We start from the raw sequence: 9,669 nt of genomic DNA, 5'->3' as shown, positions 1-9,669 counted from the left end.
CGCATCCTGGCCAGTAATGACCCGCCGGTGCCCAGTGATTACCGAATATCTCTGATGGGGAGGAGGACTGTTTTGTTTACTAACAATCTTCCTCCCTGTCAGCTCGGGCACACTGCACAGCACAGCCATCCAGAACAGTGAGCTTACAATAATGCACCCCCGCCCCCTAGTAAAACACTCCCAGCACACAGTTAACCCTTTGATCACCCCTCATGTTAACCCCTTCCTTCCCAGTGCTATTAGTACAGAGACAGTGCTTTTAACTGTATTGGTGTCACTGGTGATGTCAGTGACACCAAGTCAGCCCCCCCAGTGTCAGAATGTCTGCCACAGTCTCGCAGTCCCTTATTGTAAATAAATAATATATTTCATAACCCGTAGTCCATATGTCCACTGATCTAATCTGTGTTTTTAAAGGATTTTGGTTGGCTCTAAATTACTCAGAATTATTAATTAAGTCAGATAAATTATTTTATAAATTATTATTATATTTGCAAGCACCTTTAGCTGATTTTATTTGCCCAGGCATTACCTGGCAGAACATACTATTTTTGGAGGCACTGCTGGATGAATTATTAATAATTCTTCAAAAGCACAACACCCCCCATAGTTCCTCTCTCCTCCTCTCTTAGTAACACCACATTGCCCCCCATGGTTCCTCTCTCCTCCCTTTTTAGTGACTCCACATTGCCCCACATGGTTCCTGTCTCCTCACCTCTGAGTGACTCCACATTGACCCCATGGTTCCTGTCTCCTCACCTCTGAGTGACTCCACATTGCCCCACATGGTTCCTGTCTCCTCACCTCTGAGTGACTCCACATTGCCCCACATGGTTCCTGTCTCCTCACCTCTGAGTGACTCCACATTGCCCCACATGGTTCCCGTCTCCTCACCTCTGAGTGACTCCACATTGCCCCCCATGGTTCCTGTCTCCTCACCTCTGAGTGACTCCACATTGCCCCACATGGTTCCTGTCTCCTCACCTCTGAGTGACTCCACATTGCCCCACATGGTTCCTGTCTCCTCACCTCTGAGTGACTCCACATTGCCCCCATGGTTCCCGTCTCCTCACCTCTGAGTGACTCCACATTGCCCCACATGGTTCCTGTCTCCTCACCTCTGAGTGACTCCACATTGCCCCCATGGTTCCCGTCTCCTCACCTCTCAGTGACTCCACATTGCCCCCATGGTTCCCGTCTCCTCACCTCTCAGTGACTCCACATTGCCCCCATGGTTCCCGTCTCCTCACCTCTCAGTGACCCCCATGGTTCCCGTCTCCTCACCTCTGAGTGACACCACATTGCCCCACATGGTTCCTGTCTCCTCACCTCTGAGTGACTCCACATTGCCCCACATGGTTCCCGTCTCCTCACCTCTGAGTGACTCCACATTGCCCCCATGGTTCCCGTCTCCTCACCTCTCAGTGACTCCACATTGCCCCACATGGTTCCCGTCTCCTCACCTCTGAGTGACTCCACATTGCCCCACATGGTTCCTCTCTCCTCACCTCTGAGTGACTCCACATTGCCCCCCATGGTTCCCGTATCCTCACCTCTGAGTGACTCCACATTGCCCCACATGGTTCCTCTCTCCTCACCTCTGAGTGACTCCACATTGCTGCCATGGTTCCTGTCTCCTCACCTCTGAGTGACTCCACATTGCCCCCATGGTTCCTCTCTCCTCACCTCTGAGTGACTTCACATTGCCCCCATGGTTCCTCTCTCCTCACCTCTGAGTGACTCCACATTGCCCCACATGGTTCCTCTCTCCTCACCTCTGAGTGACTCCACATTGCCTCCATGGTTCCTGTCTCCTCACCTCTGAGTGACTCCACATTGCCCCCATGGTTCCTGTCTCCTCACCTCTGAGTGACTTCACATTGCCCCCATGGTTCCTGTCTCCTCACCTCTGAGTGACTCCACATTGCCCCCCATGGTTCCTGTCTCCTCACCTCTGAGTGACTCCACATTGCCCCACATGGTTCCCATCTCCTCACCTCTGAGTGACTCCACATTGCCCCACATAGTTCCCGTCTCCTCACCTCTGAGTAATTCCACAATGCCCCACATGATTCCCGTCTCCTCACCTCTGAGTGACTCCACATTGCCCCACATGGTTCTCGTCTCCTCACCTCTGAGTGACTCCACATTGCCCCACATGGTTCTCGTCTCCTCACCTCTGAGTGACTCCACATTGCCCCCCATGGTTTCCGTCTCCTCACCTCTGAGTGACTCCACATTGCCCCCCATGGTTCTCCTCTCTCACTACAATAGCTGTTGTCACCCTAGTAGTCTCCCTCTATGGCTCCCCACATCCTGACATTTCTCCTTCAGCTTCTTGTCTGTCTCTGGCTGCAGCTCCATGTAAGAGCAGGAGGGGGATCCTCAGTTCAGGAAAAGAGGGAGAGGGGGTGATCTCAGTGGAAAGAGTGTCTTGAGTGGGGGACACCCCATCAACACTAGGGGAGAGGAGTGTACTCAGAAGGGGAGGGGTGTCTTCAGTGCAGGAAAGGAGGGGTGTCTTCAGAGGAGGAAAAGAGGGGAAGGGGTGTCTTTAGTGGGGGAGGGGTGCCCTCTGTGGAAGGGTTTTCTTTGTGAAGGAGGGGAAGGGTTTTTGGGGGAAATAACACAAGATCTAAATCCTCCTGAGAAGTTCCTAAAAAAACAATGGTCATTGGGGTGACATGGCAGAACTTTAGCTGAATCTTAGAAAGCACAGCCTATTCCAAGGGGCTAGGAGGTAAACTGACCCGGCTTTGTTTGCCTACAGGGAGGGGTCCAGTGGTCTGTTTACACAAGTCCTAAACAAAAGCTCCATTGTTCTCTGAGTTTCTTTTCTCCAGAAGGAAGAACCTATTCTGGTTGTACAGATCACACAGGTGGAGTCTACACTGCAGTCTGCATTGTCAGCCGAGCAGCTGAAGGAGTCCAACATCTAACCATCTACTAATCAGGCGTACTCTTGGAGCACCACCTACACAAGACTCACCTCGTCCATCTAGACTGCTCACTAGAGCTTCTTCTACAGCCTCTGACCCATCACTTCCCTCCTCTGCTGGAGGCACTTTATTAGGATCTATAGAGGGACAACACCGGCCTCGTTTTGTACTTCGGGATCAAGGAAACAGCAGAGATCCGGCCACAGGGGAGGTAGGAAACATCAACACTGCAACAAGGGATCTCCCACTCATCCAACCATCCCAACAGATGATTCATCATCAACAGAAATAGACGGAATTGTCACCTTCTCCTCAGCTGGACTGACATCAGGTAAGATGGACCTTCTGGGGAAAGGTTTGGGCTTTAGCCCTAAAGGTATCAGGAAGACATTGTTGTTGGCTCAGGACTTGTATAGATGTCTCAGGAATATTAGATTGAAGGGACATTATTCTTGGAGAGGTGATATTGAGGGATCATCTGTAGTCACACCACTGAGTAGGTCTGTCTGAGGTTTACAGACAAAATGGAAGTTTCCACCACCCACTACATATGCAGCAGCAGAAATGTTTCTTCTGTGGATGATAAAGATGGTGACGTATGACAGTCTATAATCAGGAACTCTGGGGTCATATCCTAATAATGGGACCATTGAGGAGAAAGGTGCATTGCCATCATTAGCAGCAAGGGGAGATATAACATTGAAGCCAGCTGATAAGGGGGGATGGGTGGTCATTATGGACACAGCATGTGATGACAATGAGACACTGGAGAGAACAAAGTCTGGTGCAGCTCTGCATGGGAACCAATCAGCTTCCAGGTTTATGGTCAAAGCTTAATTGAACAAGCTGAAGTCAGAACCTGATTGGCTCCCATGCACAGCTGCCCCAGATTTTGCACACTCCAGTTTTAGTAAATCAGCCCCATTGTGTCCATCTGAGATGGTTTGTGGCAGATCCCGGGTTGTGGGTTCCATTCAGTACAATGTCTTTGGGTTCTCTTGCTAGTTGACTGCCCCCTTGTTAGTTGAGGTGTTTGTAGTCATAGAGGTGTTGGGTCATGATGGAATGATGTTGTGTCAGGTGAATGGTAGGCTCTGACCTGGTTTTATCTGCCAGCTCTGTGTTGATTCGCTGAGTTTTCTATTGTTTGTTATGTCCATCCTTGGAATTAGGGAGGACAGTATGATGTTGGAGTGAGGACATTTTTGTTGTGCGGTCTCTGTTAGTTGTAATAGTTTATTCTCAGAGGTTTCCTTTTGTCCCTGGAGGATGTTTGGGTCGGTGTGTATGATGATATGTTTGGGTCGGTGTGTATGATGATATGTTTGGGTCGGTGTGTATGATGATACGTTTGGGTCGGTGTGTATGATACGTTTGGGTCTGTGTGTATGATGATATGTTTGGGTCGGTGTGTATGATGATATGTTTGTGTCTGTGTGTATGATGATATGTTTGGGTCGGTGTGTATGATGATACGTTTGGGTCGGTGTGTATGATGATACGTTTGGGTCGGTGTGTATGATGATACGTTTGGGTCGGTGTGTATGATGATACGTTTGGGTCGGTGTGTATGATGATACGTTTGGGTCGGTGTGTATGATGATACGTTTGGGTCGGTGTGTATGATGATATGTTTGGGTCGGTGTGTATGATGACATGTTTGGGTCGGTGTGTATGATGATATGTTTGGGTCGGTGTGTATGATGATATGTTTGGGTCGGTGTGTATGATGATATGTTTGGGTCGGTGTGTATGATGATATGTTTGGGTCGGTGTGTATGATGATATGTTTGGGTCGGTGTGTATGATGATATGTTTGTGTCGGTGTGTATGATGATATGTTTGGGTCTGTGTGTATGATGATATGTTTGGGTCTGTGTGTATGATGATATGTTTGGGTCGGTGTGTATGATGATATGTTTGGGTCGGTGTGTATGATGATATGTTTGGGTCGGTGTGTATGATGATACGTTTGGGTCGGTGTGTATGATGATATGTTTGGGTCGGTGTGTATGATGATACGTTTGGGTCTGTGTGTATGATGATACGTTTGGGTCGGTGTGTATGATGATACGTTTGGGTCGGTGTGTATGATGATATGTTTGGGTCGGTGTGTATGATGATATGTTTGGGTCGGTGTGTATGATGATATGTTTGGGGTCAGTGAAATACGGATCATTGATGACTCCTATCGCTTGTTCAGTTGTTGGACTTGAATTTTGTTGTCTCTTGTTCCTGGGAAGAGCCGTTTGGTGTTTAGATATTTCCCATTGGAGTCTATTAATAACAAAAAGAATCCGGAGTCTGTTGGCTGTTCTTGTGGTTTGATGATTGTTTGTTTGTAGGGATGGGCTTCATGTTCCAGTCAAACTTGAGTTTGACTTGAACATGGGCCATTTGTGCGTTCGGTGAACACCTGAATGGTACAGGCATTCGGTGGGCTGTTTGCCAGCTGTGTCCCACAATGCACTGCGCCCTAACATTGCATTGTGATTGGTCAAAGCAATGCACCTAACCACAGGTCAGGTGCAATGCTTTGACCATTCACAGCATGTGATGATGTCACAAGGGGGCGGGGTGATCCCCCACTCCCTTGTGACATCAGGACAGTATATAAGAACTGTCATCATGGGCGCAGCTGTCAGACAGCCGTGAGCCAGCTTCACAAGTGGAGCATTTTTTCCCTCTTTTTTTGGGTTTCGGTGGCAGTGGGCATTATGATTGATGTTGGATCTACTTCAGGGGACATTTTTTTAAATTTTCATTTTTAACCACTTGCCTACCAGGCACTTATACCCCCTTCCTTACCAGGCCAATTTTCAGCTTTCAGTGCTGCCGCACTTTGATTGACAATTGCGCGGTCATGCAACATTGTACCCATATGAAATTTTGATTATTTTTTTCTCACAAGTAGAGCTTTCTTTTGGTGGTATTTAATCACCACTGGGCGCTTTACTTTTTGCGCTATAAATAAAAAAAGTGCAAAAAATTTGAAAAAAAAAAAAGTTTCTTTGTTTCTTTTATAAAATTTTTCAAACAGGTATTTTTTCTCCTTCACTGATGTGCGTTGATGAGGCAGCACTGATGGGCACTGATAGGCAGCACTGATGGGCACTGATAGGCAGCACTAAAGGGCACTGATAGGCAGTACTAATGAGGTGGCACGGATAGGCGGCACTGATAGACAGCACTAATGAGGTGTCACGGATAGGCGGCACTAATATGCAGCACTGATAGGCGGCACTGATAGGTGACACTGATGATGGGTACTGATAGACGGCACTGACTGGCATCACTGCTGGGCACTGACTGGCGGCACTGACTGGCACAACCCCTGGGCACTGACTGGTGGCACTGACTGGCAGCACTGCTGGGCTGCACTGGTGGGTGGCACTGGTGGGCAGCACTGGTGAGTGGGCACAGGTGGGTTGCACTGGTGGGCACAGGAGGGTGGGCACAGGTGGGTGGCACTGCTGGGCACAGGTAGGTGGCACTTCTGGGCACAGGTAGGTGGCACTGCAGAGTGGCACAGGTGGGTGCACTGCTGGGCACAGGTGGGTGCACTGCTGGGCACGGGTGGGCGGAGCTAGTGGGCGCACTGCTGGGCACAGGTGGGCGGAACTTGCGGGTGGCACTGCTGGGCACCGATCATCAGGGCACTGATCATCAGTGCCCTGATGATCGGTGCCGATCCCCGCTCTGACAACTGCCGGTTCTCGGCAGTACTTTCCTCATGATCTGACAGCGTGAGGAAAGTGCAGCCGAGAACCGGCACTTGCATTTCCCTGTGATCAGCGTGTCATTGGACACCGCTGATCACATGGTAAAAGGCCGCTGTGATTGGCCTTTTACCACATCACGTGATCAACTGTGTCCGTAGGACACAGCGATCACGGAGATCGCCGGGTGCGCGCCCCCTGGGGCGCACAGGAGAGCGCGTTCTGGGAGGACGTCATATGATGTCCACTCAGAACTGGCCGGCCGCAGTGCAGCCGTCATTCGGCTATCTGCGGTCGGCAGCTAGTTAATAAAGGACTTGTCAAAGACTGTCTCCTGTCATTTATTAACTACACCTTTTTTTGTGAATGGGTAGCAGTACCATATACCGCCTACTCATTCACACAGGCAGGGGGGCCGGGATTTGGGGGCCCCCTTGTTAAAGCGTGCTTCCAGATTCTGATAATCCCCCCAGGCTTCAGACCTCCACAACCACAGGCCAGGGTTGTGGGGAAGAGGCCCTTGTCCCCATCAATATCTGGACAAGGTGCTTTGGGGGCTCCTGGCCCAAAGCACCCCCCCATGTTGAAGGCATGGTTCAGGAGGGGGGCTCTCATCCCCCCCTAATTGACCTGCCAGGCTGCATGCTCTGATAAGGGTCTGGCATGGAGGGTCTCCCTCAAAATCCATACCAGACCCAAAGGGCTTGGTATGGATGGGAGGGGGGACCCCAAGCTGTTTTTTTTTTTTTTTTTTTTTTTAATTGTTGGGCAATGCTGACAATTCTTTTGACATTCAGCTGTCGACAGGAAACCCCACTGACACCAGGAACATGAATGAATGTCTCACTACTAAAATACCGCGTGACTTCATCATATAACTCATGCCGGATATTAGTAACTGAGCGGTATCTTCATACTCAGATGCGGTAAGACACCTCTCAGTCCTTCGTGTTCGACATTCATTGTAGAACATTCTGTAGGTTCGGATGTTTGACCGCGACCTGAACAGGGGGGTGTTCGGCCATCACTATTTGTGGTCTCAGGATTAGTAGAGTTGTCTTGGCTATTGCTGGTCTTTGTCTTGTTACATTTCGGAAGCTGATTGGTCTCACCGGTCTGTTGTTCCTTGATGGGTACTTTGTATAAATCATCCTCTTTGATTCTCTTTCCTGATTGTTGAGCTCCATTTGTATCTTTGGTGTCATTATCTCTTCTCTCAGTTGAGGGTTTTCTTGGTGTAATTGTTACATTTTAGACTGAATGTCTAGGATAGATCTTTGGGGGTATTTTTAGTGTTTTTAGCTCCTCTCTCAGCTGCTCATTTGCATTTTTCTCACCTGTCTGACATTTTTCTTTTAATTGAACAAAGTCTCTCCCTAGCTGTGATTAAGCTTGTAATTTTTGGATTCTTAGATGTACTTTCTGAACGAACCTGCAAATCGAATCCAAGCATTTTGGTTATCAACTCATACTCCCACCAGGCATGGATTGAGCAGGTGAACTCCACATTAATACATGAAAACCTAACTTCTCCTAGGAGACTTATGGCTCTCTGGCAGAACTGGCTGGATACTCCGGTACTCACTCCCCATACTTCATTTGTCATAGCTTTTTATAGGTTTAACTTTTTTAGGCCTTTAAAAATGGACCCGGCCAACTGTACCCTACTAAATGGTAACTACATTGGAGGCGGATACTTGGTGTATGATCCTGTAGACACAGGCCTACTTGAACGGTGTCAGCTATCTATGTATGTACTGGAGAGAGTTACTTGCCATGTACAGGTGAATTGTTCTACGTTGCTTCTTGTTTCTCTTTTCATTTGTTTATAGAAGGTAAAAGTGAAACCAGAGACAAAGCAAGTTATTGTTCTGTATGATCTGTAACATTGCCACAACTGCTTATACGTTAGAATGTATGACTCCATTGTCTGGGCTGAATGTTGGATATACTGTGTGCACTTAAAAACTTAAACAATACAATTTAGTTTATGGAAAAAAAATAAAATATTTTTTTAAATTAAAGTTTATTAATAAACTCAGAGCATACAATAGGTCCAGGTAATACAAGGTATCAGTCAGAAATACAATAGGAGGTAATACACATACAGCAAACATAAAGATACATAGCAATACATAGGCAAAGAATCAGACGTAAGTCATCCCAGGGAAAGAAAACGGGAAGAATGAGGACATGAAAACGCAGGAACATTAAAGGTATATCTGGTCTCAAGCCCCTATTCAGCATATTGGAATCACAGCACTGGCAGGTCCATGATACATAACCTCAGTCACTGAGCAGCAAAGAGCGGGGGCAGTGAGTCAAAGGTATGCATTGGAAATGTATACAGTAGGTGTGGAGGGGGGGGCAAGGGCTTGTAGGATAGGGCCTTGTACTTTTGATGAAACTGAGGTAACCCACTACAGGTTGTCAGCACGTGGGTAAAATATTATATATATAAATATATATATATATATACAAATGATGATGTACATATGCTTTCTATATATATAACACAGGTGTCAAACACCTGTATCCAGATCCTGCCCTCTAAGTTATTTCATGTGGCCCTTGTACCTCTCCTGCAGGTACCCCCTTGTTTCCTCCCCCACCTTGTCTCAGCAGTTGGCAGCAGAGAAGAGAATAGAACTCCTCTGCCAAATCCTGCACTTCTCATTGCAGTTGCATCATCATCTGATGGGGGGCACAGTCTCTGATGGGGGTGCTGCTTATGATAGAGTGCGGCTTTGAATGAGTGCAGAGCAGTTAAACACAGCACTTTAATTATGCCTTCTCTACTTTCACAGGTAACTGCATTTATCTGCTACCTCCACTCTTAACCAGACAAACGCATTGACTCCTGCTGTTCTTCTCTGGGTAACTGCATTTATCTGCTACCTCCACTCTTAACCAGACAAACGCATTGACTCCTGCTGTTCTTCTCTGGGTAACTGCATTTATCTGCTACCTCCACTCTTAACCAGACAAACGCATTGACTCCTGTTAAATTC

The sequence above is a fragment of the Staurois parvus genome, unplaced genomic scaffold (genome assembly GCF_062004578.1).
Source record: "Staurois parvus isolate SC_StPar_1 unplaced genomic scaffold, SC_StPar_1.0 ptg000191l, whole genome shotgun sequence".
Taxonomy (NCBI): domain Eukaryota; kingdom Metazoa; phylum Chordata; class Amphibia; order Anura; family Ranidae; genus Staurois; species Staurois parvus.
The sequence above is the reverse complement of the archived record's forward strand: the minus strand, read 5'-3'. Positions refer to the sequence as shown.